Source organism: Rousettus aegyptiacus, unplaced genomic scaffold, assembly GCF_014176215.1.
Source record: "Rousettus aegyptiacus isolate mRouAeg1 unplaced genomic scaffold, mRouAeg1.p scaffold_m13_p_4, whole genome shotgun sequence".
In the NCBI taxonomy this organism is placed as follows: Eukaryota; Metazoa; Chordata; class Mammalia; order Chiroptera; family Pteropodidae; genus Rousettus; species Rousettus aegyptiacus.
Window position 1 is genome coordinate 117,627,293 of NW_023416307.1, and position 23,577 is coordinate 117,650,869.

Genomic DNA, 23,577 nt, shown 5'->3' on the forward strand with positions numbered 1-23,577 from the left:
ACTTTATGTAAAGTGCTAAGCATGGTCTCAGGCACATATAAAAAGTAATTCATAATTGAGACTTGTGATTGTTAATTAAAAATAGGATATTAATCAAAAATCAAAGCATCCTTGTGGAAGGTGATCATATACTGAAAAATTTAAACCTGTATTATTTTCTGCAACTAACTTCTAATAAGGTTTCGACTTGTGCTTGCTGTCTGATTCCTCAAGAGAATGGATTTTCCCTCTCACCTTATCACTTAGGTATCCCCTGAATGAAATCTGAATTCTTGTAACTCGGTTCACTTTTAGGATTTCACCACTTGGTAAGAGACAGCAAAGTATAGTAATAAAGAGTGTTGGTTCTAAACTCAGAGTTTAAATTCTAGTTCTGTTACTTACCACCTGCTTACCACCTGTGTGACCCTGAGCAACCAGTTTCTGACCTGTGAATTTTGCCAGTGATATTTTTTCATAGGGACATTTTGATGGGAATGACTCATGAATATAATACACTTAGCAAAGAAGGTGGCATACAATAAGTGCCTAATCCATGTTATTATAATCACTACAATTATAAAGAAGAAGCAGCGTAGTATAATAGAATATCTAGATTGGCATTGGATAACTTAAATTCATGTCTATATTTTTTTCACTTTTAATCTTGCTGAGCCTCAGTCTCCTATTCTCCTCACAGGGTTGCTATAGTGATTATAAGGTATGTGAACATACAAAGAACCTTGTCTAGAACCCATAAAATGCTAAACACATATTAAAATTATTTCCTTTTATTGACAGTATCTGTGGCCCTAGGCTAAATGATATTCTTAATATAAATTATGCCTCCTAATTGATCTATTATAGTTAATATTAAAAAAATTTCAAGCTACTATAAATAATAATATAATATTATTATTTAAGAATAGGATGATATCCTTTTTTTTTTAAAGGTTTGTCCATTGAGATTACAGAGGAAGATCATCACTATATTTTTGCGATGACATTTCTGAAACACATGGTATGACATGGATTGCTTTTAATTACAAAGTGGGGAAATATTAATATCTATTATCTTATAAGCCCTACTCAGGTTAATTTTAAGATCATTAGTAAAGATTAATTTCATTTAGAAATTTAGTACCCTGCTAAAGGATCTCTCACTACAAAAGTTTAAAAGAGCATAAAAATAAATTTAGAAACAGATCAAACTAGCCTATACCATTTAACACCTTATCTTCTGGAAGACCAAATATGAGGTCCACAGTCAAAAAGGCTCTAATATGTAAATAATGTCTGCAATGAGTGTTGGTGAGAGGAGGTGAGCGTGTGTGCTACCAGTTAACTCTACTTCTGTTTTGAGGGTTTTCTAATTCAGATGAGATCATCACATTATTACAGAGAAACCCTGCTGTTCTTAGATCCTTTTCTCTGAGACTTTCGATGAACTCAGGCACCATAAGAATTTTTTTTTTTTTTTTTTTTTTTTTACAGAGAGGAAAACCTGAGAACTTTCTCTAGCATCTCTCTCATACTCTTTCTCCTTTTTTCTGTGTATGTTCCGTTTTATATCACTTCCCCAATTCTAAGAATCTTTCATGGGTAACCTCAAAGACAGCCTCTTCTATGTAGAATTACTTGTTTAGTACTGCTCACATAGATCTTTCTTTTCTCTGAACCCCTTGAAACAATGTTCATATTTTTTGGTTGAGTGTTAAATCACAGAATTTCTTTAATATATTTAAGTATGTTACTATGTCTTCTTTAAAGCAGCATAGAGGGCAAGGATCACTATTTGAAAGGAGAGGCCAGTTCTTGAAAGCAGACATTGATTATATCTTAAATTACAATTTGCACTGAACACATTGACTAAATAAATAAAAATTCAATTAAAATGACAGGCAATGCTGATTTATAAAAATGCTTTTGAGAATAACATCAAGTTTGCACTAAACTGAATATCTAAAAATAGCTAGATAAGCATTTAACCATCTTTTTACATGTATAGATAAAGTGCCAGGATTTGCCCACTAGAATTTTTTTTCCATAGTTGATCATTTCAGGTGTCTTAAATGACCCTAAGAACATCTTTTTAATATAACCTTTGGAACCTAGTGTTACCATGTGCAACCCTAAAATTTTTCATAAAGATTCATTCTTATTTTTATTTTACAAGCTGTTTTCATTTAGTTAAAAAGAATCTTTTAGCTGCAGAAATATTTCCTGGTACGGAGATCTTTCTATTCTCGATTAGGTGTCTCACCTGCTAGCTTGCTGAGGGCAGTGAGCTCAGAATCTAGCTGGATGGAAGTGGAAGCCCAATGTGATGTGTGACATTGCTTCATTCCAAATGAGTGTTCCTTAAGGGCTACATCTAATATATACACATACAAAAGTCTCTCTCTGATTTCCATCACCAATCATAAAATAAATGTAAACATTGTTCTTCGGTGTCCCTTAGGACATCTCACATATAATGTTTTTAAATTGTACTGTGTCTTATGGAGATTTTTTTTTACTGGTTTCTGAGTGTGTCTCAAGTTAAAGCATTGTTTCCAGCCTATTTCGTGCCCACTCCTGTTTACCCCTTCCATCTCCCACTTACATACCAAAGCACAGTAAGTGGACACCTTTCCTCATATTCACCATTGATTTGTCCCCTATTGCCCTGTCCTCTGGGGACCTGATTTGACAGGAAAGAAGATTTATTCCAGATGTTTACCAGCACAAGTGAGACTATCAATGCTTCATTCAGTCATTCAGTGTGCTGGAGGAAGTACGGTGAATGGAGGGACATAATCTCTCTGCAGCTAACAATCTAAAGAGGTAGAGAGTCATTAAGCAAACACTAGTTCTAAAACACAATTGGACACATTTTACAAATGTAATGTGTAGGTTGTTGTGATGGGACATAGAGAAAGAAGAGTTCATCTGCTTTGGGAGCAAGTGATCAAGTGTTAACTTTTTAAATAACTTTATTGAGGTATAATTTATATACAATGCATAAAATATATTGAATTATGAAACTAAAAATAATATAATATTTTATGTTAGCCATATTTTAATGAAAATCTTTAAAAAGCAAAAGTATATTGAATTATATTAGTTTTGACATACATGTACACACCCGAATCTGTCTTCACAATCGAAATATCATGTTATCACCCTCAACATTTTCTCATGCCCCTTTGCACTCCCTCCTTTTCTATCTTACTATATATTAGATTACATTTTCTAGAATTTTAGAAAAATAGAAGCAAGATTTTTTTTTTTTTTTTGGCAGAGTGGCTGGTTTATTTTACTCAGTGTAATGATTTTGAGATTCAGCCATGTTGTTGCATGTATCAATAGTTTGCTCTATATGTTTATTTATTTACTTATTTAGTTCTTGTTGAGTAGTATTCCACTGTAACAATGTACCACAATTTTTTTTTTCTATTTACCTGCTAGTGGGCATGTGAGTTGTTTCCAGTCTGCTACGAATACTTGTTGTCTATAAGTCTTTGTGTGGACATTATATTTTCATTTCCCCTGGGTAATTCCCTAAAAGTGTAATTTCTGGGACGTAATCAGGACCTGTGACTGATGCAGGAGAACAAAATAAGAAATTGGAGCCCACAAGAAAGTTAATTTTTGAAGGAAGAGAGTTGGGATATCTGTTGGTCCCTTCCCAAATGGCTAAGTCAAAATTACCTCAAAGTTGCTGGTTCGAGTCTCAGATCTTGACTTCTCTTTCAATTATGGTCCCCTATTAGTATGCCTTAGTTCAGTAAATGGTATCACCATTTGCATGGTTGGCAAAACTTACAGCCAGCCTTGATCCTGGCCCCTCTTTCATTTTCTGTGCTATTGGTCTTCAAGTCCTACAATTTTCCTACAATCATTTTCTGTGCTATTGGTCTTCAAGTCCTACAATCTTGCTCACTATTTCTGCAAGTGACCAAGTATAGGTCACTGTGACCTGTCCCCTGGACCACTGTTCCCTTATTTCTTGACTTGAACCCTTTATCCATTATCTGCAGTTAAGACAGACCCAAGTATATCACCCCATGGATTAAGCCTTTTCATTCCCCACCCTCGATAGTGAAACAAAGTCCCAAATCTTACCATGGTTTGCAATCTGCATACTAATGTCTTTGTTTAATACACACTCTCATGTTATGACTCCATATTGTTTTATCCTCCTATTCCATTTACCTATAATGAGCTTTTTTTGAGGTAATCAAATTTTTGAAATTCTTTCTCATCTCTGGACCTTTGAACTCTCAAAGTCCCTGTCTCTCTCCCCATTTATTTATCTAACTCTTAATTAACCAACTTAAATATTATTTCCCCCAGATATCACATCTAGATAAAATACCTTTTTCAGCCTGATACTCTATACCAATCTTAAGCAACGATTATGGTCAACATTCTGGCCAGTGTACCTAAGTACAGGTAGGGCCTATCTCATTTATCATTGTGTCCCTAACACTTAGCACAATAGCCCATCTTGAACATATTAAGTCTTCGAACATATTTGATCATTGAATAAATGTCTATGACAGTGACCTAGACCTTATATAACAGATGCCTGACAAATATTTCAGAAGAAAAGCTAAAATAAATTAAATTTAAGAAAGGTTTCCGAATAACCAATATAGATGTCACCAATTTCATACACCAAAATCCATGACTTTGCTTATAAGAGAGTCCCTCCGGCTCTCATTTAAAATCTATTTTATACTTACTTTATACAATCCTAGTAAATTCAGGTGCCAAGTTTTTATAGCAGAGTACATAAGAAGCAGAAAATCTAGTGGTTGAAGAGAAGAATCAATGTTGATATATTGCAATGAGTTAAGATACTGGAACATATAAAATTATAATTCAAAACCTCAGTGATCGTGTCCATTTTGTCCAGGGCCATATAACCTTAAAGAATATGATTAAAGTTGAGGCAAAGTTTGATGTTATGAATTAAAATGTTGGTCAATATTGGTATGAATATTAGTAAATATTCTTGATTGTATTCTATATGCCAGAATTGAAGCTAAGCTTCTCTATGCACCATCTCACTAAATTCTAGTAATGAACCTATAATATAGGTTTTGATATATTTTGTATAGGAGGAAAAGAAAGATAAGAAAAGTTAAATATCCTGGCCTGGGTTACATGGCTTTTGACTCTAGCTTGCTTAGTCCAAGTAATCAAGAAAAGATTAAATTGTGTTATTTTTCCCTGTTTAAAGAAACAGTAAATTTTAAAAGCATTTCATCAAAAACAGATATTTTCTTTAAATTTTAGATTCTATAAAGAGACATCGAGCTGTCTAAAATAGTACCCAAAGTAGAAATATTTATTTCTCAATCAAATGTCAAATAGATGAAGTTTTTCTGTAAATGCTTTCCAATGATTTTATTACACTTTATGATTAGCTGTGAGATTATGAAAAGATTCTAGAAACCAATGCTTCCTGAAAACCGACAAGAGCATGCTGTTAATACTAGACAGTGTATTACTCCATATGGGCTCATCAAGAGCCTGGTTATCATCTTTAATTGCAAAGAACATATATCCCTCAAATGAGTCCGTAGACTTTTCTAATAAATACCAGAAGTGTAAATAGAATCTATCACCAGATCTATTTAGAATCCACTTATCTTTATGACTATATGTGGTTTAGATCATCAGCCCATAATCATACAGACCCCATCAATGCTTATCTTCCTTATGGCAAGTTTAAAATGTGGTATCGCTACTGAAAGATTAACTTTTTCCACACTTGTGAGTGATAGACTCCTACATTCCTAAACACATTTTGCTTAAAGTAATTAATTCTAGTGTCACGCTAGGAACTGGGTACTCTGTATATTCAAGGTCAGCCTGCCCCAATCCTTTCCTCCACTCTCCCCAAACTCTTCATGTTGGCTGATTCCCATGCTCCCCTTTTTTCAGTATCTTTCACTATCCTGAATTTAAGAAATGCTCAAAGAATTCTCTGTGGTCCAAGTGTAGAATTTCCCATCCCATCCTCGACTTAACCTTTAGAATTTTGGAAGTCCACCAAGCATGGCATATAACACTCTCCATCAATGCAAATCAGCATCTCTCCACATCTCCTTTGTTCTCATCACTGATTCATCCTCCCCAAAAAATCCAGAGAAGAAAAATAATCATTTAAAATAATTTAATCAATTTAAATAATTATTAATATGTCTATACACACCTTTTAGATAGACATATAGAAAACACAATCATATAAATAATTTCATATTTTAGTATTTTAACATCTTTCCAAGTCAATGTAGATGGATATCATAATTTTTAATGGCTGAATAGTGTTCCACTTTAAGGAATTTATTTAATCAATACCTCCTTTTGAACCGAGTTTTATAAAATAAATAAATTTCATATAATGCAATATTATGCAACAATCAGAAATGCCCTCATTTTTGACATTTAGACTATATATAATTTACCAGTTATACTTTTAACATATTGCCTTTAAATAAAAAAATGTTTACAGGTGTATATCTTTTGGGGGGTCATATTGGTAGTCATTCACTAACATTTAATATGAATTAATTTATCAACTCACTTTACTCAATACCAGCTAGATAAAAGTTAGTTTGTAACTAGATTGAAGTTATTTATGAGGCCAAAGATGAAGGGAGATTGGAAATATTTTTGAAGGATAGAGGAAGGGAGAAGTTTATAATTTTTGGAAAGGATGTTGATTCGAAGAAAATATGTCAACATCATGTGTTTTCGTGTGGGTGTGGAAGAACAGGTCAAAAAATGAACAATAAATTTTCTCTGCTTCACAATTTTCATAAGTCAGGGTTCTGAATTAGAAAAAGCGAAATTAGAAATAAGATTCATGTTTTGTGTATTTTAATTGATAACATCTTTATAGCAACCGTACAAAGTGTGACACACTTTATCACCTGGATTTTAAAAATAAATAAGAGTGAGAAAATGTGGTAGGACAATGGAATATTATTCAGCCTTAAAAAAGAAGGAAATCCTGCCATTTGCAATAAGATAGATGAACCTGGGAGACATAATGCTAAGTGAAATAGCAAAGGCACAGAAAGACAAATACTGAATGATCTCACTTATATTTGCAATTTAAAATAGTCAAACTCATAAAAACAGAATAAAACGGTGGTTACTAAAGGCTGAGGAGTGGGGGAAATGAGATGTTGGTCAAAAGGTACAAACTTTTAGCTATAAGATATATCCATAACCCTAATATGCAGCATAGTGAGTATACCTATTAATAAAATATTGTACACTGGAATTTACTGGGATTAGATCTTAATGTAGGTGATAGGTATGTTAATTAACTTGATTGTAGTAATAATTTCACAATATCAAAACATCATACTGCATACATTAAGCATATTGTTTTACTTGTTAATTACACAAGCTGAAAAAATTTAAATGAAGTTCAACTGAAACAGCATTTAAAAAAAATCTAGCTTGTGACTGACAGTAAAAGTTCATATATTTGACTACAAATATAGAATGCTCATAAATTCACTCCCAAAATACTTTAAATTTATCTGAAAAAATGAAAGGGCTTGAAATAGAAAGATGATGAAATTTTAAACAATCATGTTTAACATCTAAAAATTTAAAAAGGAAGCAGCAAGAGAAGGGGGTGAAATTCTTGCAGAGTTTAGGGTTCAGTCCTTTTCTGACTCAAGACTTCATCTGCACCTAAAACTAAACTCATCATGGTGTTTTTACATCAGTTTTATCTCCAGACTTCTTGGTATCTAACAGCAACACTATCATCCTTCTCCCTATCTCCCAGATATCCTTCTTCTTTGTGGATTGTCATGACACAATTCAGTTCAGTTAGACAAATGGTATTTAGTAACCCCTTTTGCCAAATGTGGAGCTTGGGCTCTTGCCTCAAGCTGTGCTCTGGCTGCTGGTAAAGGTTAAGGATGGGGAATGTCATGGTGCTTCTGTGATTTCTCTCAGTAATGAATCGGTCAGAACCATGGATTTGGGACAGAGTGGTGACGATTAAAATAGAAAATGAAGGCCCGATAAAACAGACATTTGCAAGAAAGCATTCATGGTGCCCAGTGAATAATCTGACATAATATTAAAGAAAAGGAAGAGAAGACAATCAAAATCAACCCTGAGATATTAAACATAGCTATGACACAGGGAGAATGATGGTGGCATTGCTGTCAGATACCTTGAAGTCTGGAGAGTACATAAGAAACATAATGAGTTTGATATAATGAGTTTGATTTTTAGCTGATATAAATGCAGGAGGAGGGAAAAAAAACACATTAAAATGGTCATCAAACAGATACCAGAGACCAGGAGAGGGAAGTGATACATCCAGACAGTCTACAGGGAAGATGGGAGAATATATTGAATTTGTACGGAAGAGTAGAGAGTTGAAGACTGACATGTCTATATTATGGAGGTGTGTGGAAGAAGTAGAGTCAGCAAAGAAGGGACCAGGTATGGTGGAGAAGGAGGACAAGTCACCATGGGAGGCAAGAGAAGTTTGGAGAGGAGGTGGATATTGAGCATCAAAAGTTACAGAGGCTTTTATGTTTGATTAAGAAACTGTTTCTTCTACATTTCACAATATATTAAAATTTTGAATCTTATGTTGTATACCTGAAACTTGTATATGTTGTATGTCAATTATGCCTTAATAAAAAAAATTTAAAAATAAAAAATGAAAAAGAGGCTATTCCTGACCTTGAAAAAAGCCAGCTTCACTTAAGCATTGCATAAGGAAGTGGGAGTGGGGCCGGTGAGTCAGTAGTTAGGACACGGAGACGGCAAATGTAGATGGTCTTATACACAAGTTAAGTGATGAAATGAAGGTGGTCGCTTGAAGTCACTGAAGTGTCAGAAACAAAAGTCGGTAAAGTAGAGAAAAATTCAATAGAACCTCATTTTAGCAAAATCTAATGTGCATAATGGAAATGAAAAAATAAACATTTTCTTATTCATACTGAGAATACTCTTAATGACAGAGTTTGTTTTATTAAAATAATCCCCAAAGAAAATAGGATGTCATCCATGTATATCATGCCATTCTTTTACATACAAAAGGAAAAAATGCTACCAAGTAAACTATGATTTGCATAAATCATTAAGCTATACCCTGATTTTGGAAATGCTAAAATGTGCATGGATGAAATTTAGCATTAGGATTACCAATTTGATTCTCCATTTTATGTTGACTTAAATCATTAGCAGAGATATATTTTTTATGCAGCAGTAGTCTACCTATACATCCTTGTGTATGATGTAACCCCACAAACATCTGGATTCTGGCAGTGCTATTATAATTGTTGTTTGCAATTATAAAGTAAGTGTTTGGGGTCACTAATCTCAAAAAACCATGAAAATCAGTCAGTAAAAATTCCTAAGAGCCTTCAACAACTGAGTTTTCTACATGGCCCTGTTTTGGCAAATAATTTGCTTCTCTTCTGACAAAATTGCAGAGCTTTATGTTTATGCTGAAGCAGCAGCCATACCTACTTTGCAGAACACTGGCCAACTGAAAAACATCCCCAAAGAAAATAAGGGCTCTCAGAGATGATCAAGGCTCTTTTTAATCTTATTTATAAGAGCTGCAGTTATACTGTGCAGAAGAACAAACCAAACATGGGTCCTTTGGCTGTTTTCCAGAGATGAAGACAGTTTCCCCCTTGCATTTAACCTTGACGTATACTTCCTCACAATCACATCATGATTAATAATAGCTAGAGATGAGTAAGCAGGTTAAGTTTAAAAAGTAAAATGATTATATCATTTTGTGTGCTTTTTTAAAGAAGAAATCCTCTCCACTTTATTTTTTATTGGTTTGTTAGTTTCCTTGATGAAACTTGGAACTATTCTCCTCTACTACTTTGAGAGTATCTTTCATGCTGGAATATGGCACCATGATTAGAAGCAAGAATTCTAGCTAGTTCTGGGTTCGAATCCCAATCTCGGGTCTACTTGTTCTGTAACCTTTGCCAAATTACTTGTGCTAACTGAACTTTGTCATATTTAACTTTTCCTCACTGCATTAAATGTGTCAACTGGATGGAAATAAATATCCCATCATTACGAGTCATTTTAATTTTATTTTTGTCCTCATTGTCAGTGTAAAGGCCCACTGAGACACTAGTGTGAGGCCAATCAGAACACCTGCATATTTTTTACGAGCCATATTCTACTGTTTAGCCTCAGGGGTCTAATAGGTGAAAAGGTAGGATGGGGTTGCGAGGAAAGTCGAACAGACGGAAAGAAGCAAAGGATTTGAAATTCTGAGCAAGGAATGTTTATGATGAGGGTTGTAACAATTAAACCAGTAAGGGGGAATTGACTTGAATGAAGTTTATTAGAAACCTGAAAGGAATCAGCAAATTATAAGAGCAAGATTATTCCTCTGATATAGAAAGATAGGAGGTAGCCTTGAGAATGTGAGATGCTAGCAACTGAGGTTTGGGAAATGGCACTTATTGATAATGACGAGTTCTAAGATAGGTCCAAAGAAATGAGTGGCTGAAGTTGGGTGGAAGAGAACATCACTAAATGTATAAAAACTAAGGAACTGAGAGAATGGGAAAAATGAGATTTGGGACAGATGATCTGTGTGAATTTTGAAATTTTCAAAAATAATGACAAGAATAGTGACAGAAGATTGCAAGCAAAAATATTCAGGAAATGAGGGAAAATGAATGAGATTTAATAGATGATTACAACAACCAGGATAGTATATTTTGTTGGTATGTGATTCAAACAATCTGAGTTTTTTTTTTTTTTTTAATTAGGAGAAATGTCTTAGAAACAGTAATGAGGGGGGAAAAGAATAGTAATCTAGTCTCTAAGCCTTATAATATAGGTAACATGGAGGAGGAAAAAGAATTCTTCACTTAGGGGATTGTAAGAGAAGTTGTGTCATCAGGGGAATTCAGTTTTTTATTTAAGCCAGAAGATTAAGGAAACATTAAAAGAAAATATTGAAGATTGGAATTTTGGTAATGACTGATTATATGTTTCTGAGGATATGTACAAAGTATTTGGAGAGAAAGGAATTGAAAAGAAATGGAAGATTATATCAGTTTAAGATATGTAAAGTCTTACGGGGATAAAATCTGGGTATCTAAAGATCCTGGAATGCCTGGATTTTCAGTAGTTATAGAGTAAAAGCATGGTAAAATTAATCATGCTGGTCTTTTGGGGGAAGATGAATCAGTGTTGAGAACCCAGGAGATGTGGAGAGATGCTGATTTGCACTGGTAGAGAGTGTTATGCACCATGCTTGGTGGCCTTTCAAACACTGTTCATGCTGAACAGAAATAGTGCTTTGATTATCCATGTTACCATACTCTATCATTTGCACTAAGATGATCTGAAAGGTTTGCAGGAATGTTTTAGAGGGGGTGCAAGTATCATCGGTGGTTGTATTAAATGCCCTTTATGTTCTCATTCAACCCAGGTTCTTGTGGTATTAAGAAGAATTTACTGTGATTCCACAAGTACCAGCTAGATTCAGGGATTTGTTTGTACTTCTGGAATTTACTTTATGCATTTTAATGGCATCATTTTAATCTCCTTCTCTATCAGACCACATAATTAGAGTAGGCAGGAGGTGAAAGAATTGTGACAATATAATTCTCTTTCATAATTGGTTGTTATCTTTTGCAGATCAAAATAGAATAACCTTAAAAAGAAGGAGAAAGATGTAAGGATGCACTGTTGGACTAGCAACACAGTGACCTTCTAAGTTGGGGATTTTCTGGGGTCTTCAGCTATAACGAGGTGTTATATTTTTGCAGTTTGCATTGCTTGCAGTGAATACCTATTCTTAGACAGCAGAACCAGATTTTTTAACAATCGGTGAACTTTCCAAAGGTTTCTTATTAGCTTTTATTCAGTCAAGAATTTGTACAACTATTTCCCTATCTTCCTATATTCACCCAGTAGGACTCTTTTAAAATTTGAACCCCTGTTTACATTTAATATATGTGAAAAATCAGCGCATCTATTAGAAAGTTCCAAATTTTGCCACAGCCAAAAATGGGTCAAAGAGAAGGATGACAGTCTTAGAGTCAGATATGCAAACTGTGGCAGTAGTTGGTCTATAAAGCAAGAAAGGTTGTATAATTGCTAATTAACAGAATAGATGGAGCCTAGATGTAGCAAGAGTAAGAGTTTTGGAGTAGAGATACAGGTGTACAAATTTTGGCCTTGCCAGTTATAATTTCTATGACCTTTGGCCATGAGGATTAACCACTTTTATCTTCAGGTAGCTCACCCAAAAGAAAGGATAATAATAATAGCTTACAAATTCTGATAAAGATTAGAGTTGATGAAATAATATTGGGTATGCGAGCGTGTTGTAGCACAGTGACTGGATACTTTTATTGGCTCACAGACAATATTAGTAACTATCATAGGCATTGTTTTGGGTTGCTGGACTGTAATTGATACTGATATAGAACAAATGTAAGAGAAAAATTTTTATGTCCTATGTAAAATGTGAGAATTCCATTCATAATCTCAATGACTTAGGGGCTACGAAAACATGGATTAGGTTCCCCATTCTACCACTTTATATAGTGGTTTTCAAACCTGGCTGCACATCAGAGTTCCCTGCTAGTGTCCCACACTAGGCCAATTAAATCGGTATCTAATTCGGGGAAGGGAGGAGGTAAAAAGAGCAGAGCATCAATATTCGTTAAAAAAAAAAAAAAAAACAAAAAAAAAAAACAGAAGCAAACTCAATGGCAGCCAAGCTAAGAATTTAATAGCTATTTGAGGTAGGGCCATTTATTTATCCTCTCTGAAACCTAGTGTATAGTTTCCTAGGGCTGCTGGGACAAAGCACTACAAACCAGGTGAATTAGAACAACAGTAATGTATTGTCACATGTTCTGGAGGCCAGAAATCTGAAGTCGAGGTGTTGGCAGGCAGGACCACATTCCCCCTGAAGGATCTAGGGAAGAATTGGTTCCATACTTCTCTCTTAGCTGCAGGTAACTGTAGGCATTCCTTAGCTTTTAGATGATCCGCATGTCCCACGTCTCTTCACTCACCTCTGCATGTCTGTGTTTTGTTTTTGTTTCTGCTTTTCATTCCTGGTGAGTGAAACTTTAAAGTTTAAAGCACAACCATTTTTTGTTAGTTTAATTTTTGTATTTCTGAAATTTATAGTTTTAAAAGTTCATTCCATCAGAGCAGGGTAGGTAATAAGTCATAATAATGTCATATCCCTGCCTGACTAAAGTGGGTCTTTATGTATAAGTACGGCTCCTAGGTAATTCAGAGAAATATTTATACTTGCATAATTTGTTTTCATCTCAAAATAGCCATAGGAGATAGTCACCATTATCTCCCTTATATAAATGAAGACACTAACTACTCAGAGAGGTTTATTAAACTTCCTGAGGTCACATAGTTAGTAAATGGTTAGTGGGTTCATGAATATAGACTTGAACACAAGACTTTTAGCTCTACATCAGTGTTCTGCCCACTGTGGCTCATTTCATATTTAGGGAATATGGAAGAGCAATGGGAATATCACAGATTGTGAGATCTGTATTTTTGACCTAACATAATAGATCATAAATGAATAAACAAATGGGTTAGAGAAAAGCAAATGCATCAGTACTTGAGAATTCATGGGAAATTTGTGTAACCTCACCATGGTTTCATCTTAACCACTCCTTCCCTTGGAAAGTTGACAGTTCCAACCTACACTGGGCCCTTCAAAGCTAAAGGGTAGTGGTGGTTGGTTGGGGGCACAGTAAGTGTCCATCCTCAAACAGATCTGATACTTTTTACTTTCTAAAGTGCAAGGGAGTTACTGGGAAAAGAGAGGACTGGCTCTGATTAGAATTGTCAGCTCTTGTTTCCCCAATGCCACCTTCAGAACCTGTAAAGCAGAAATGTAGGTGTCCTTTCCTAAGAAGTGGAAGCAATTTTCTCCTGCCTGAGGTGCGAAGGAGCACACCGGACACTCCCCTAACCGCCCCGCCCCACATACACACTGGGAAGAGAGTTAGGCTAGAAGATACCTCCTTTTGTAAAATTGCAGTATCTTCTCAAAGAGAAATTTTCTCTGTTCCACTTGCTTTCTAGCCAACAATGACTCAAGAAATCTTTCAGCTCAGAAAGCCAGCCTCCCACCCCACCCCCTCTGAAACTAGTTTCAAGACTTTCCCTTCCTATCTATAGGTTGGAACTAATGTCTAAACATCTATAATATGATTACAGGCTGTTAACCTATAAAACCAGAGTTAGCTAGGCCTCCCAGCTAAATCATTTTCTTTAAACTTTCTGCCCCCTCCAAAGGTAATTGTTTGGATTTAAAACAAACATAAATAATAACAATAAAACACTGTCGATTGGTCTTAATCAGGATGCATACTTGAAAAAAAATAGGCTTAAAACTATGTGTATCAACAGAAAAAAAAACTTTAAAATTTGGTTGATATTTACACTTTTTTATTATTTTGAAACAATCACAAACTTACAGAGCTTTACAGGAAAAAATTTTCCTCCTGGACCATTTGAGAATGAGTTTGCCTACCTGATTCCCATCATCCCTGAAAATTTTAATGCACATTTCTTATAAACAAGGACATTTCTCTTATAAAACCTCACTATAACCATCAAAATCCGAAGATCAACATTGCAACATCACTGCTGTCAATCCTCAGGCCCACTTCAAGTTTCACTGATTGTTTCAAAGCTGTCTTTTACAGGAAAAAATATCTAGTTCAGGATCACATATTACAAAATGTTTGAGTTGGCTTCTCTTTCACCACATGAATACAAACTTCCAAAAATGTTTGCATGTATGTACATTTTGTCTCAAATGCTGCTTTTTTTCTTGCTATATATTTCAATTTACTCATTCATTCATTTGTTCATTCACTTCATTGAGACAGAATAATGTGGGTGAAGCAACCCCTTAAATCCATGAAAGGAATAGGTCACATAAAATTAAAATAAAATAAAATAAAATAAAATAAAATAAAATAAAATAAAATAAAATAAAATAAAATAAAAGCAACAACACCTATATAATTTTTTACAAAATTCATAAAATTTTACCTTTACTGAAACTAAAGGTAAAATTTAGAAATAAATATGATTTTAAAGGATAATTTTTATTTCGTTTATTTTAGTGTAGAAATGATAGTAATGATGATAGCAAGTAATGTTTAATGAGTGTTGTACTAAGCTGTTTACAATGAATTATGTCATGTAACCCTCACAGAACCTACCTAACAAGTAGGCATTTTTATTGTTATTGTCTCTATTTTCCAGTTGCAGTATCTGAGTGGCTGTCATCATCTCCAGCTAAATTTGTAGTTTCAGTAAACTTTGAGAGATATATGAGTTACCTTAAATGGTGTTTTCTCACCTAGCTGATACCCGAATACTCAGTGCCATTCCCTTTTGAAATGTGTTTGGCATCCCAGGGCAGTAAGGCACTCAATTATAAAGACTCCTGTGATTTTTCTCTGAATTAGATTTTGAATACGCAGGCCCTTCCTCAAACTCTTACAGTCCTGTGGTTTTCTATATTAAGAGAGTTCTGATTTTTCTTATCCTTAACTCTTCTGATAAGAAGTAGAAAATAGAGATGACAAAGAAAAAATGTTCTTCTTGCAGGGTCAGCCAGAAACATGGTAAAGCCTGTCTGGCAAGGTCCCTCACCTGCACTTGCTTTCAGTTCAATGGCATCCCTGGGGTGCCTTGGGTGTCATCTGTTGGGATGTACTTGTTTGAATTTTCTGGGAGTTGAATGTGAGATGAAATTAGTAGTGCAAAAGGTCTGTTATAGAAGAACCTGTGAAAGGAAAAGAAAGGAAGCATGACTGGGCAGGGAGAGTCATTAGGCTGTGGCTTAGATCTGAGAAAGTCTTTACCAAGCCAATGGGCAGCTCTGGAGCAAAGATAGTCACCTAGAAGCATCTTGTGTCTAGCAGAAATGACCAGGCTCTGTGCCACCATCTTGATCAGTCATTGTCCCCCCAAATAGCTTGACCTCACTCCAAAAGCTGAAAGGATCCTAATGAAGCCAACAGCCAGGCTATTAGTAAATCACACTCCTTGCAACTGGGTAGCAAGTCATTTCTTGAGGGGGAAATCTCAGTGGCAAGTTTCTGTGTCTGCAACAGGTCAGCCAGCGTGTTTATGGAATATTTCACGGGGGAACTAAAATGGGAAGTGGAGCCAGATAATACCGATGCCAGTTTTGGTTTCCTCTGTACACTGGCTATGGCACATTGAGCCTTACTTTCCTCCTACGTAAAATGAGAACATGATGTATATCAACCATAAAAAGGGGTGGGAAGGCAAAAATGAGATGATGTATATGCATGATCCACATTTGAAAACCACAGTTTTAAAAGACACTCCCTTAACTGCCTCCCAATCTCTCATTATGAGATTCTGTGAACTTTGAGGGAGAACACAAGAGATAATAGAATCTTGATCACAGCAAGCATATTAAAAAATAATAATAATAGGTGGTCAGAAACTGAAACTGGGTCGTAGACTGATTTTGTTTAAAATAAAATTAATTGCCAAGAATTTAAAAATGGGAGCAATTCTCTCATTTAGGTTTCTTAATCTAAATTAGCAAAGGAATAGAATTACATACCTGTCCTTAGTCCCTCCTTGAGTTCTCCAGTCTATTTTCTCTCCCTGTACTTTACTTGCTTTACCCATAACACTACAGACAGATAAGTTTGCAACCCCTGCTATAGTCTAAGAACAGTACCAATAGAGTCAGGTCCTTAACTAAATTTCAATAAGTAAATGTTATTAAGCACTGAAAAAACACTAGGAATTGTATAGAAAAGACATATTTTACACGAATTCCTTCCAGGAGATGACAATCGGCTTAAAATATTTTAATAATAGAATAGAATTTTCATAGATAAACAAGAAATCAGATACCCAGTTGCAAGTCAGATGCCAGAAAAAAAAAAAACTGTAAATGGAGAAACCATACATGTCACTTCTCTGGGAAACAGTCTCAATTTGCGCCTATTTTTCAAATGTAGTTATTAGTGATACCGCCTTTCTGCTCTTAAAAGTCCTGATTTGGACAATTTATATGATCATCGTAACTATAGATTAATATTTTTATTTATTTTTGTTTGTTTGGGGGACAACAATTCTGAAGTCAGTAGTTGTGAGTTTGGTTCTTCTGTTGGGCATTTGGTCTAAGTAATTTCCCTCATGCTCACCATCAATTCTCCATTTATGTCCCAACTGCTACAATTTTGGATTTCTAACTGTATTACTTTAATGGCATTCTCACCCTCATATCCCATGAGTTCAATTCTCCTCTTACAAGTGTGCTGAAACAAAATCTACTGTCGCCGCCACCATATACATAGGATACAAATTATAATACAATTTAAAAGGATGGCAATAATAGCAGAAATACATTCCAGGAGAGGAATGCCTCAGGCTTTCAGGGTTAGGTCATTTTACCTCATACTTCTTCATTGTCTTTTTCTAAGGTAGATAATGCAGCCCCTAAAATGCCATGAAGAGGCTGGGGCTATGATATGAAGTGACCGTGAATGAATTTATAGTCACTGACTGGGCAACTGCTAGGCAGAATGACTCCTGGCCATTTATTCATTCATCTTTCTAATGTTGGGTAGATTATAGTTGGCAAGCCAGGAAGGAGTGGTAAGACCAACTGCTAGGTGCTATAAGAGCCTACAGGGAAGGTCGAGGATTAGTTGCTGCCATTTACTGCTTTAACTAGTATCACAAGCAAGTAAGGAAAATTAGAACACGAAACACAAGGGATTTTTTAGTCTGCGAGTTAGCCTTATTTTTTATTTTGTACTGAGATACTTCTCCCATACCTATAATGGCTGATGCTAAGCTGCTGTGTGTGTGTGTGTGTGTATATTGTTTTATATGGGAAGATTAAAAGTGGTCTTTAAGAACTCCCTATTCTATTGTGCATTACTATAAACTCCAAATCTTGTCTTCTCCTTAATGTCAGGGGTTGCAGAAAGATGAGGCATCTGAATGCAGATTCAGCAATACTAACCCACCATTAAGTGAGGGAATCAACCAAACCACAGACAAAAGCAAAACGAGCAAGAGGACCAACAAACCAACTACAAAACAAGATTTAAAAAACAATGAAATATTTATTCTTTATATCTTGGATAAATACCTTGGCAGATTTTACTAGAATGAGCCAAGATATAGACTGACAGAGGAAATATTAACTGTACTGAAATATATGGATATTACCAAATGCTGGGCTCAAACACAACTTTGGTGAGTCAAAGAGTTATTATAAATTCTTGAAAAGTTATCTTTTAAAGTAGTTCTACCTGACATTATTTTGGCCAATGATTGTGACTCTAGGAAGATAAAATACTTTTCTTTAAAAATAAACCAAGAGAATAAAGTTCTCATTCTTTGTTAATACTTTCTAAGTTTTATTTTAAAGGCCCCCAGTGAACAAGAGTAGTGGGTTGAATGGTGGCCCCTCAAAAGATACATCAATGTCCTTCCCCCAGAATCTGTAAGAGTGAGCTTATTTAGAAAAGGATCTTTGCAACTGTAATTAAGGGTCTCAAAAGGACACCGTCCTAGATTATCGGGGTGGCCCTAAATCCAGAGGTGAGAAGTAGACATCATATAAGAGAAAAGCAGAGGGAGATTTGACAGAGACAGCAGAGGAGACATAGAGTAGAGGAGAAGACCAGGTGACCATGAAACAGAGATAGAGTGATGCAGCCGCAAGCTAAGGAGCTTGTGGAACCACCAGGAATTAGAAGGGTCAAGGAAGAATTCTCCCTTAGCGGCTTTGGAGAAAGTATGGCCGTGCCAGAACATTGATTTTGGACTTCTAGCCTTCAGAACTGCAAGAGAATACTTTTCTATTACCTTAAGCCACTGAGGTATTGGTAACTCCCGCCACCCCCTCCCCCATTTTAATGGCTGCAATATTCGAAAACTAATACAGCAAGGGCAATGAGAACTAGTGTTTTAGTACTTTTCTCACCTGTTTGATCCAACAATTAAATTGCTATTGGACACTGATCTTCATGGTTTTCCAGGATAATTATTTTACAAGTAGAGATTTAATTTAGTTAGATGAATGTTGGGCTTTAGGTAAAACTGCAGAATGAGGACGTTTTATCTACTGCTTTCCTATATGGGAGTGAGTGAGGAAAAGGATAACTTATCTACATTATTTCCATTAGAGGAACATAGTAGCATGGCATAAGATGAAAAGACTTCTTAGAATACTTTCTTATTAAAAATAATGGAAAGGCTTTATTAACAAGCAGAAACTTATTAACCCAGAGTTCATATGTCTGTTATGCATTTGTTTAGCATTGTTCTTTTAAGTTGGGAAGGCAGACTTCCAGATACTTCCAGAATAATCATACATCCTTGATAGTGGCTTAAAATAAAGGAGGCCCTAGAGAGAAGAGTTCACACAACTCTTTTTTATTCTACCCAAGTTCTTACTTACAGAAAGAAGATACTGGAAAAATATATGCATGTTTCAGAGTAGCCTCTCAGTTAAGGAGTAAGTAAGGAGATAAAAAGATTACTTTACTATACCTATTGCATTCTTGAAAAACACCTAATTAATTAGCCGGTATCTGCGCTAAAATATCTCTGAGAAAATCAACCAAAGTGACCCACCATTTGACTTAAGATTTCCTAATGGGAAATTTTCTATTTCCTATTAAATAATCATTATTAAATAAACAGTAGCAAGAGAGTAATTTCTACAACTGGACATGTTGGTAATCATGATCCCAAGTCACACTATGTTTAATAAGGCATTCAGGGGAAGAGGAACTGCGTTGGGCTACCCAAGAGCCAACATTTTCCTGCCTATGGGTAGAAGAGGACACTTGGTATCTCTGATGTTCATCATGAGCCTCAGAAACTTGGAGGCAAAGATATCAACAACCATGTGCATGCAAGCTTTCTGATTCAACAACCATGTTTCCAGGGCTGACGGTAATTATGGTGATGCATACGGATTTATCTATGAGGATGTTCATCTCAGCTGAAAAGTTGCCAAATGTGTACTAGATTTATATCATAGTGATCACTTTGTAAGGTGTATAAATGTCTAATCACTATGCTGTACACCTGGAACTAATGTAATATTGCATGTCAACTATAATTAAATAATAAATTAATAATTAGCTGAAAGGTCAAAACAACATATTTTTTTAAATTGCAAAACTTTATACTTAAAAAAAAATCTCTATACTTACTGAGATATTGGACTAATTACTAGGTAAACCAACCATGTGATTAGAATGTTGGAACTTTCAACCCTCAACTTCTGGGAAGGGAAGAGTGGCTTGAGATTAAATCAATCACAATGGCCAGTGATTTAATCACTGATGGCTGTGTAATGAAGCCTCCATAAAACCCCCAAGGACAGTGTTCCCAGAGCTACCAGGGTGGGAAACACCCTGAGGTGCTGGGAGAGTGGCATGCCTGGAGAGAACATCGAAGCTACGTGCCTTTTCCCCACACCTTGTCCTGTGCATCTCTTCCTTCTGTCTGTTCCTGAGTTAGATTATTTTATAATAAATCAGTAATCTAGTGAATAAAATGGTCCTCTAAGTTTCGTGAGCTGCTATAGCAAATTAATCAAACCTGAGGAAGTTGTCCGGGGAACCTCTGATTTTTTTACCAGTCAGTCAGAAGTATAGGTAACCTGGACTTGTGACAAATATCTGAAGTGAGGACAGGCAGTCTTGTAGAATCTGATGTTATCTCCATACAGAGAATGTCAGAATTAAGTTAGATTTTAAGATGCCCAGCTGAAGTCTGGAGAACTGCTTCTTGGCTTTGGGAAAAACCCTTCCCTAGAAGGAAATTGGTACCAGAATTTGTTTACCAGGTTATGTGTGCTTCTTGGTCTGGCCAGTTATATTTATTGATGTGCATGGCTCTCTGAGAGGTAATATGTTTCATATTATAGACACAGAATGAGACGTGCAATTATCAATTCTTTTTGAAGAACTCTAAATCTTAACAACTCTTCTTTTGTTTACCATCCAGCTTCTAGTATGTCAGAACTAATGATCTTAGGACCAAATGTTAAAAAGCAATATATTTTGCTAACTTCAACTTCACACTATGTTTGTTTGTTTGTTTGTGTTTTAATGACGATTTCGAAACCTTGGGAAGGAAAAGCAAGTAAAACTTGACCCCACTCCAAGATTCATCCAATATAAACTTGTGAAATCATTGAAGTTCCAAAATGCTAAATTAACAGGGAATTTTTTCCTGATGCCAAGCCTTGAAGGAGACAAACTTTATCTTTAGCCCACCTTGGGGCAGAACTAAGTTAGACAGAATAAATACAGAGGTGAAAACAGGGAATTCTGGCAAGAATTTATAGAAATTTGTGGAGGCCATGGAATGGAATTCAGTTCAAGTTTCACCAAGACTCAGGATGTTAGGACCCAGATAATTTCTGGATTGCATATTTTTAATACTTAAGTTATAAATGGTTCATTTATTATTCAGATGTGTTCATTTAAGGGAAAACCATTTTGCTTTAAGAACTCTAATGTAATTACATACATAGTCTAAATTTAGACATATTATATAGTTCTTTATAACTTCTGAGCTTTCTTTTCTGCGTTTTTCTCCAGTACTTGAAGGTAAAAGAGAGACTTGAAAGAATACTATGGAATCTCCCCATCTCTGCTCAAAATTATTTAAATGAGGCTCCAAAACTGTCCTTGCTTCTTTATAAATAATCTACATCCAAAAGCTGCTGTTTGCTCAGCCGTGTCCATTTTGACTGTCTAAAATTGCATCATAGGTCTACGGCCATGCCACCCTGAACAAGCCCGATCCCATCTGATCTCGGAAGCTAAGCAAGGGTGGGCCTGGCTAGTACTTGGATGGGAGACCACCTAGGAAGACCAGATGATGAAAGTGTAAAAAAAAATTATAAGAGATTGTAAACTGACAAGGTCCTTGCAAACTGTGAGGTCAACCAAGGGTTGCCTCCCCTTTTTAAATATATATATATATTTAAAAAGTAAAAATAAATGAAATACAAAATAAAATTGTATTGTAGGATAATTACTTAGAGTCCTGCCATTTCTTTTAATGAGGGGAATTTACCTCCCTCTCAGATGATTCTCTGGCCACTTGATCACCCTCATATCAGTTGCCTCTGATTCTGGATTTTCTGGCTTCCAGGAGAGGACGTCTCAGTTTTTACTGAAATCACATTTTGATTTGTCAGAATGGATGGTACAAAGCAGTCAGTGGGAAGGAAATAGATTATAAAAACCAGTTTATGATATCTAAGACTTTTTCTCTAATTTTACTTTTCAAATTATCACACAATAAAACTGTCTTTTTTTGTATAGTTTTAAGAATATTAGCATGTACATAAATCTTTTGAAATATCACGACAATCAGGATAAAGAACAATTCCCTTACATTCTGCCCACAAAAACAACAAAGAAACAAACAAATACTCCCTCATTCTATCTCTTTATAGTTAGATTCTGCTAACCTTGTCAACCGCTTATCTCTTCTCCATCTCTATAATCTTGTCTTTTTTGAAAATATTATATGAATGGAACTGTGTAGTGTGAAACTAGCTTTTTTTAACTCATATTCCATTGAGATTAATCCAAATTGTTATGTGTATTTATAACTCATTCTTTTTTTCTTCTGAGTTGTATCCCATTGTAAGGAGGTACTAGAGTCTGTTTATTCATTCACCTAGTAAAAGGCACTTAGTTTGTTTCAAGTTTTGGAATGTTATAAATAAAACTAGGAGGAGAACTCATATACAAGATTTTTTAGGAACGTACATTTTCATTTTTCTAGAGTAAATACCCAGAAATGGAATTGTTCACCTTGACTTTTTTTTTTTGGGGGGGGGGATATATAATGGATAAAGATATTCTCCATTGATCTCTAATTATCACATTCTCTCCACTTTTTTCTTTAAGAATTCTATTTTTGTTTAGCTTTACCTTTGTGTTCTATATGTGAAAACAAAGGATTGTTCAAGATATGCTGGAAAATTCAGGCACGAACACGAACCACTAAAAAGCTACAGATCCCTCTAAGAAAACTTACTAAGTTAATTACAGTAGTGGATAATTAATAAAAAGTGAATATTGGGAATAAACAATAAATAGTTAATTTTCAAGAAACTTGTAAATAGTTTTATTTTCAAGAAAAAAAAATAAGTCTGATATTTCCAGCTTGTGGGGAGAAAAGAAACTGTCATAAACTTACTGAAGGAAAATTTCTAGGATTTCTGTGGTTAGGAATCTTTAGGGGTTGAGTAGGAAGAAGGGTTACTTGATGATTTCAGGAAGCTGATTTTTATTAAAGAGTAATAAAGGAATACATCAATGACACTATATGAATTAGATGTTTCCTGAGCACTTCTTTATTGTTTATCATAATTCTCATATCTAAAATGAACTCAAGATTTATTGAAAAGACATAAAGTTTCATGTTTTGCCAAAGCATTACAAACTTGTAAATTATTGTGGGATATTTCTGTCTTCTGGCTTGACATTAAACAACGCAGTTCATCTACAA

At 35.1% G+C, this 23,577-nt stretch overlaps 1 protein-coding gene and 1 pseudogene across 14 annotated transcripts in view; both read left to right on the plus strand.

The window, feature by feature from the left end:
- The window catches only part of GRM7 (glutamate metabotropic receptor 7), a 761,960-nt gene that overhangs the window by 81,645 nt on the left and 656,738 nt on the right, over positions 1 to 23,577 (plus strand). The window lies entirely within an intron of this gene.
- On the plus strand, positions 21,821 to 21,939 carry LOC118602708 (annotated as a pseudogene).